Source organism: Zingiber officinale, chromosome 9A, assembly GCF_018446385.1.
Source record: "Zingiber officinale cultivar Zhangliang chromosome 9A, Zo_v1.1, whole genome shotgun sequence".
NCBI lineage: Eukaryota > Viridiplantae > Streptophyta > Magnoliopsida > Zingiberales > Zingiberaceae > Zingiber > Zingiber officinale.
The window spans coordinates 49,759,433-49,768,018 of NC_056002.1; the positions used below are offsets into that span (position 1 = coordinate 49,759,433).

Sequence of the window (8,586 nt, forward strand, 5' to 3'; positions counted from 1 at the left end):
TAGCTCTTCAGCGATGGTAGAAGGCTTTGCAGTAATCGGCGGCTTGACGGCCAAGAGGAGCTCGCTAGGGTTGGCTGTTCGTAAGGGCCATCAATCTAGATGGCGGCTTCATGTAACACCCATGAAATTATAAGATAAGTATATGAGTGTTATTTTCTTAGAGCATAAAAATAAAAATAATAAGAGAAAAGGAAAAATAGAAACCAAAATAGAATAAGAAGAGGTGAGGTCAAGGATTGAACCTTGAACCTCCCACAAGTAATAGAGTTAAATTAGTGGATTGTAACCACTAGAGTAATGAATGATAAGTGAATAAAAGAGAATAGAAATGGTAGTTAAAGGAGAGAAGATGGTTAAGTAAAAGAGAAAGAGAAAATCAAGTTGCTTACCTTCTCTTTCTCTTGGTTAAGAGAAGAAGCAAGCAAAAGATAAATTGCCTACTTCCCTCCCTCTCTCTATTTTCGTGGGATTAAAGGAATGAGGGAAAAGAGGAGTTGAGGGAATGAATGAAGACATGCTTCATTTACATAGGAATAAATAGGATTGTGAGAAGAAAAGCAAGGGATTTAATTCTTCTTCTTCCTCCTTCCTTCTCCTTCTTCATTCTCCACCGAAACCAAGAGCCCTCCCTCTCCTTATTCCAAAAGCTAAGCTAAGTTTCCTCTCCAAGAAAACTAATTTATGAGAAGAAGCCTTCAAGATCTACCCCTTCCAAGCAAGAGAAAACAAAAGGAAGTGCAAGAAGAAGAAGCTCTCTACTTCCTTTGCACCTAGGGTACCTTTTTCCTTAAGAAAAACCACAAGCAAAAGGAGGTAAGTTTCCCCTCACCTGTGGTACAATAGTTTATGTGCTTTTCTATGAGATTAGGTTGCTTAAAAACCTAGAATCTCTTCATGGGATTTTCGGCCAAGACAAAGAAAAAGAAAAATAAGAAAAAGAAGGACCTAGGAAACGTTAAGACCCAACTAAGTATGCTCAACATATTTCTTGTAACATGTATCTTATGGTAAGGGATTAATCTAATGTTTCTATGCTAGAATGTTGGGTTAGAATTTAGATTCATGTCCCTAAACTCTCGGCCAAGTATGAATAAAAGAGCTAGGTAAGCTTAAGATTTAAACTAAGCATGCTTCCTTGGTTTTTTTTACGATATATATACCTTATGATAAGAGAGTTGTTAACATTTCTCATACTTGTATGTTGCTTGGAAATAAGATGTCTCCCTTTCAACTTTCGGCCATGATAAGATTAAGGGCTTAGGAAATCTTTAAACCTAATCTAAGCATGCCATGATCTTTCTTAAGATAAGATATGAAGTTACCATGATATACTCATGCTTGTATGTTGAAATGAACTTTATTTCATACTTATAACATTCGGCCATGATAAGATTAAGGGCTTAGGAAATCTTTAAACCTAATCTAAGCATGCCATGATCTTTCTTAAGATAAGATATGAAGTTACCATGATATACTCATGCTTGTATGTTGAAATGAACTTTATTTCATGCTTATAACATTCGGCCATGATAAGATTAAGGGCTTAGGAAATCTTTAAACCTAATCTAAGCATGCCATGATCTTTCTTAAGATAAGATATGAAGTTACCATGATATACTCATGCTTGTATGTTGAAATGAACTTTATTTCATGCTTATAACATTCGGCCATGATAAGATTAAGGGCTTAGGAAATCTTTAAACCAAATCTAAGCATGTCATGATCTTTCTTAAGATAAGATATGAAGTTACCATGATATGCCCATGCTTGTATGTTGAAATGAACTTTATTTCATGCTTATAACATTCGGCCATGGTAGGACTAAGGGCCTAGGAAATCTTTAAACCTAAACTAAGCATGCCATGATTCTCCCTAAGACAAGATATGAAATTAATATGATATACTCATGCTTGTAAGTTAGTTAGAACCTTAATTCATGCTCCATGAACTTTCGGCCACAACAAGTTTATAAGCCTAGGAAAACCTAGAATTTGAACTATACATGCTCATGATGTTCTTGGTAATAAATACTATGAAAATAGGTTAGGGTTTCCATGCTTTTATGCCACATGAAACCTAGTTACATGGTTCACAAGTTTCGGCCATGACAAGCTTATAAGCTTAGGAAACCTAGAACCTAAACTATACATGCTTATGATGTTCCTCATGATATATGACATGATATTGGTTTAGAGTTCACATGCTTGTATGTTGATTTTAACCAAATGAAATGCTTGATAAGATTCGGCCATGATAAGTTCATAAGCTTAGGAAACCTAGAACCTAAACTATACATGCGTATGATGTTCCTCATGATATATGATACGATATTGGTTTAGAGTTCACATGCTTGTATGTTGATTTTAACCAAATGAAATGCTTAATAAGATTTGGCCATAATAAGTTTATAAGCTTAGGAAACCTAGAACATAAACTAAACATGCTTATGATGTTCCTTATGATGTATGATATGATATTGATTTAGGGTTCACATGCTTGTATGTTGATGGTTAACCTAAGCTACCATTATATGTTCGGCCACTATATGATATTAGGGTTAGAGACCTAATTATGATTCCTATGTGTCTCACATGCAATGCTCCATGTTATGATAAGAACTTGCTATGCTTCTATGTTTATGTATGCTCATGACCTATGCATATTAATAACCCTTATGATGTGCTGTGTGCCCAAAATTATGCATGTTTATATGATGTGCTGTGTGCCCAAATTATGCATGCTATTATGATAAGCTGTGTGCCCAAGTTATGCATGTTTTTATGAAGTGCTGTGTGCCCAAACTTATGCATGCTATTATGAGGAGTTGTATGCCCAAATTATGCATGTTTATGATATGTTAAGAAATATGATATGCATGAAATAATAAGAACCATGATATGTATGACATGCTACTTTACTTTATATGGCTTGTACCAAGGGTGGGCTCCATAAGCGCCCCGGGGTCGATGGACTAAGAAACGAGCCTCGTTAGGGATGGGCTCCTAAGTGCCCCTAGGTCGATGGACTAAGAAACGGACCTAGTATGTATGCCTTGTAGGGTTCAAGACTTGCTACCTTGGACCTACATAGGACGCGCGCATTTATATATGTGATACAAGCCGGGGCCCTAATCATGTTGAGATTATGTTTAAGTATGTATGTAATAAGTTTTCAAAAGACATGTTGCATATATTTTTCATGATACATATTTTTGAAAGTCATCTCGCATAATACTTATGACTATGTTATGATATACCAGGATGCACTTTATGATTATGTTATGATGTGCCATGATACTTTATGATTATGTTATGATATGCCATGATACTACGATTATGTTATGTTATGCTAGGATGCACTTTATGATTATGTTATGATATGCCATGATACTACGATTATGTTATGTTATGCTAGGATGCACTTTATGATTATGTTATGATATGCCATGATACTACGATTATGTTATGTTATGCTATGATGCACTTTATGATTATGTTATGATATGCCATGATACTACGATTATGTTATGCTATGCTAGGATGCACTTTATGATTATATTACGATATGCCATGATACTACGATTATGTTATGTTATGCTACGATGCACTTTATGATATGCCATGATACCTTACGATTATGTTACGATATGATGCTTCTATACATGATATGATGAGTTGTCTTTATGCTTTATGCCTTATGAATATGCTATGTTTTACGGTTTTTGTGAGTAGGAAGGATCTTACTGAGCCTTGTGTGCTCATAGCTTACTTTTCTTGTACCACAGATAAAGGCAAGGAATGGATGTACTAAGGGAGCAGCAGGAGGGGAAAGAAGGACGTGTGTAGTAGTGGCTCGGCTAAAAGAGAAAGACCTGCTTTTATCTAATAAGAATTATGCTTATGTCGTTCTTTCATGACTCCATGACATTTCATCATGCTTATTAGTATTATGGCTTAAATTTATGTTAAGCATGTTATGCGACTTTATATGATAGGTAGTTAGTAATGATGATTTGAAAAGTAAAAGAAAAGTTTTAAAAAGAAAAAAAATAATGTACTATGAACAAGACTTCCGCTGTTTTAAGTAGAAAAGATTATTAACAAGTAAGTAAGTAAGATAAGAAAAGAAGAAAAAGAAAGGTAACCCCCGTCAGCTTGAGCAAGAAGGGGCGGGGCGTTACACTTCAGGCGGAGATGCCTGGAGAAGGCTCAATGCTAGGGCACGCGTGGCGGCGAGCTTCTGGTGTCCACGACGAAAAGGAAGAAGGAGCTCGATCAGCGGTGGATCGAGTGTCGTCGACACCGCGATGAAGAAGGGGAGGGGTTGGCGTGAGCTTGGGGAAGAGGAAGAGAAGTTCGGCTGTCAATGCTCGGGCGTTGATTGGTGCCGAGAAGAACGAGGAGTAAGAGGAAGGAGATGCGTCGGCGACGTGAGAAGGGATCGGCGCGGGTGAAGAAGGGAAAGGGGGGGGTCAGCCGCGTGGATTGAGGTTAGGGCACGAGAGCAAAATAAGAATAGGAGAAAGTAAAGTTAGGTTTTTATATTCCAACTTAGGTTAATTAATTATAATCAACACCCACTTAAGGGATATTCCAAACAGGCTTTTCTCGTGCCCATAAATGCATCCCCTCTAAATACATCATACGAGCTCCGATTAAATTCCAGAAAATTTCTAAAAATTCCTAAAAATACCAATAAGATTATTTCCTCAAATAACCTTATCATTTAATCATTATCTAGTTCAATATTTTACATTAAAATTGTCACTCCCCAGAGGAGTTCCTGTCCGAAGAAAGTTCGCAACATCTCCCCTGAACGGGTGACAATCTGAAGCATTTCTACATACAAAATATACATCAGCCACATTCGGCTGGAATATATATACATCCACACAATTTATATCATCAGCTCACTAGGCTAGAACAAAATAAACACAACCATGCAATTTAATAAGCCTACACGGCTGAAAGTAAACACACAACAACGTAAACGCAGCGGAAAACACAAAATAATATGAACATAAGACTCACAACGACACAAACAAAAATACCTGCAACCACCAAACTAAACTCCAAAAATCCACAGTGACTTGTTCAAAAGCATAATACACAAAATTTAACATGTCACCCAAACAGTAACAAAATCCAAAAAGAAACTATCCTCGTGTGTGACGTGGGACTGGCAGTCGAGACTCTCCAAGCATCTATGACTCATCTACCTGTTACCTGGCGAAAGAAAACCAAATTGCGAGGTGGTGAGTATTGGAACTCAGCGGGTAAAGATAAGATAGTGCATGGACGTAATATACAAATAGAAAGTGGGCCAAGAGTATACAGTCTCATAAGAGGAAATACAGATACTATAATAGAATCAAAATAAATGCTCATACCTGAAACCATATCCTAGGCTAGGTATAGTAGGTCAGAACTGGTACTAATCTGTTACAGTACTGCTCATAACTACAGAGGTAATAAGCAAGGTATATACAAATTTTCAATGACTAAACATCTACAATGAGAATATATCTCAACAAAAGTAAGCATATCAGCATATGCGAACAACAGTAGTAAGTAAGCAATAACAGCATATATAGACAGCAGCAGCCAAAGCAAATATAATAACAATAGCGTATGCACGGATGGTCACTCCCGCCCACCTCTCTGCACCATGACCCCTGTATGGTCGAGAGGCCGGGTCAGTGACAAACTATACACCAATCCAGCTACCACTCTCACGAGTGGCCGAGGGGACAGTTGCATAGTAGCTAACTAGCTACATCTGCGATGGGGTCCCTGCTGCTCGTAACTCCAGTTACCACTCTCCATCAGTGGCCGAGTGCGGCACGACAGGACAAGGGCATCAACTCCAGCTACCACTCTCTCGAGTGGCCGAGGATGCGGCCCTAGTCAACGACTCTCTTGACCGCAAGGGAGAATTGGTCGTTGACATGCATGCCATGACATGATACGCCAAATGCAACAATCGTCATACAAATGTAAACAAAATTAAGTATGCTACATGAAGCCAGCATGCTCATTATAGTATGTAATAAACAACTGTCAAAGCATACAAACATGGTATCTAGTATCTGCTACTGATCATGGACAACAACAAGAGACTGTATAGATATGGAAATGAATTTCTCAAAGATTGCGTGGAAGTATCAAGCGCAGGAAAATAAGAGTGGAGTCAAGGTAAAAAATATTTCTTATCCAAAATAGTTAATGCACCAAGGTCAAAGTACTAAAAGAAACCAAAGCAAAAAGTACCCGCCTCAAAAATAGAGATCGTATCCGAAAGATCTCACGTCAAGACACTCATCTCGAATCCAAGTCCTACAAATCATATATTGTATAATTTAGCTAACAGATAAGAAACAAGTGGTTAGACCTAAAGATCCAAACCCTCGAAGAAAAACCCAATTCAAACTGATCATTAATTATCCTCAATTAATGATTAGCTTCCGCAACTCTTATCCATAAATCCGTAACTACAATCTATTCAATTCTGCCAATAAGGAACCCTACAAATCCAACCCATCACCACTAATCACAATATTAATCTAATGTTTCCAATGCTATCATGTATTCCTCTAAATCAATCAATCATAAACGAGCCAAACCTCAACCGAAAATAAAATCGAATCTCATCTCTAATCCATCTAACAACATCATCCACTAATCAACGCTAATCAAATCTTATATAAACACAAATCAATTTGAGAACTCATCGAAGTATAAACCTTCAACTAATACTTCACAACCGGAGAAAACCACTGTCGATAAGATAACATCTCTGTCCCTCCTAATCAGACATACAAAAATAACCAAATCAATTGCCAACCATCCTACCCATCTGATAACCCAACTAACACAATAATTCATCACCAATCAATCTCCCATCCATAAAGAATCACAACCACACTAGATAAAGCATTCCAACTCATATTAGGTTAAGCTAATTTGCATCAATTTCGACTCACCTGAATCTTAGATGTTTCCTGATTGATTCACTGGACCTTGCTGCCAGAAGGGATAGCCTGATGGAGCCCCGATCTCCAGTGGTGGTAGCTCTTCGGCGATGGTAGAAGGCTTAGCAGTAATCGGCGTCTTGACGGCCGAGAGGAGCTCGCTAGGGTTGGCTGTTCGTAAGGGCGACCGATCCAGATGGCGGCTTCAGGCAGAGATGCCCGGAGAAGGCTCAATGCTAGGGCACGCGTGGCGGCGAGCTTCTGGTGTCCGTGAGGAAAAGGAAGAAGGAGCTTGATCGACGGTGGCTCGAGTGTCGTCGGCACCGCGATGGAGAAGGGGAGGGGTCGGCGTGAGCTCGGGGAAGAGGAAGAGAAGTTCGGCTGTCAACACTCGAGCGTTGATCGGTGCCGAGAAGAACGAGGAGGAAGAGGAAGGAGATGCGGCGGCGATGTGAGAAGGGATCGACGCGGGTGATGAAGGGAAAAGGGGTGTCAGCCGCGCGGATTGAGGTTAGGGCACGAGAGAAAAATAAGAATAGGAGAAAGTAAAGTTAGGTTTTTGTATTCCAACTTAGGTTAATTAATTATAATCAACTCCCACTTAAGGGATATTCCAAACAGGCTTTTCTCGTGCCCATAAATGTATCCCCTCTAAATACATCATACGAGCTCCGATTAAATCCCAGAAAATTTCTAAAAACTCCTAAAAATACCAATAAGATTATTTCCTCAAATAACCTTATCATTTAATCATTATCTGGTTCGATATTTTACACTTCCGACAGCGAGAGACGTCTTCCTCCCTCCAGTATATTCTCCTCTCCGAATTTTGCCATAATGAGGTATGATTTATTATTTCATACAATGAATTTCTATTATAATTCATTTAAATAAATACTTTAATGATAGAATATAATATTGAATCTAGTTCTTCAAATGTTGACCTTTTATCAACATTGTTCTTGAAAATATGTATTACAATTAGAGTTTCATATATCTAATATCAAAATTAACAAAGCTATTTTTCATGCTTTATTAGTGATAAATAAAAATAATAAGTGGAAGGTCAACACACCTCAAAAGAACTGTTGTTATTATGAGTTACTTATCAAGACCTTTCAAATCTTGAGTCTCTTGTGAGTTAAAACCATGAGACATTGGAAAATTTGGAGTCCATCGATCTATGAATTCTTGCATTTGTCACTCTACTAATGTCTTGACCTGATCTTCAATCGACTACCCACTACTGACCATAGATTGCTCTAATGTCGTGACTCAATCCCTCAATTCTTGTTTTTCTTTTATTAACGCTTCCACTCGAGTAGATGAAGAACTGGGCTAACCCCTGAGCCTAAGAGTCATCACATATATGCAACTTTTGCTAGGGAGTTAAGGCCATCGAGGGAGTTTTTTTTCCTTCCACCGACCCCTGAGCATAGGAGTCATCACAAGATCATATGCATCTTTTGCCTAAGAATCAAGGCCATATAGGGAGTTTTTTTTTTTTTTCCACTAACAACGTCATAATATATATCATTTAGTACATTATCTGATAGAGTTTGTAACTCACTCCCTCTATAGCAAGATGAGACGCCTGAGCAACTTGATAAGTGATT

The 8,586-nt window shown here is 38.1% G+C and overlaps 1 long non-coding RNA gene across 1 annotated transcript; it reads right to left on the reverse strand.

Moving 5' to 3' along the window:
- Positions 1-4,918: 4,918 nt before the first annotated feature.
- LOC122021987 lies at positions 4,919-7,454 on the reverse strand. Its single transcript, XR_006122739.1, has 2 exons — positions 6,983-7,454; positions 4,919-5,225 (listed from the first exon to the last, which is right to left on the reverse strand). It is a non-coding gene; the product is annotated as an uncharacterized LOC122021987 (long non-coding RNA).
- Positions 7,455-8,586: the final 1,132 nt, after the last annotated feature.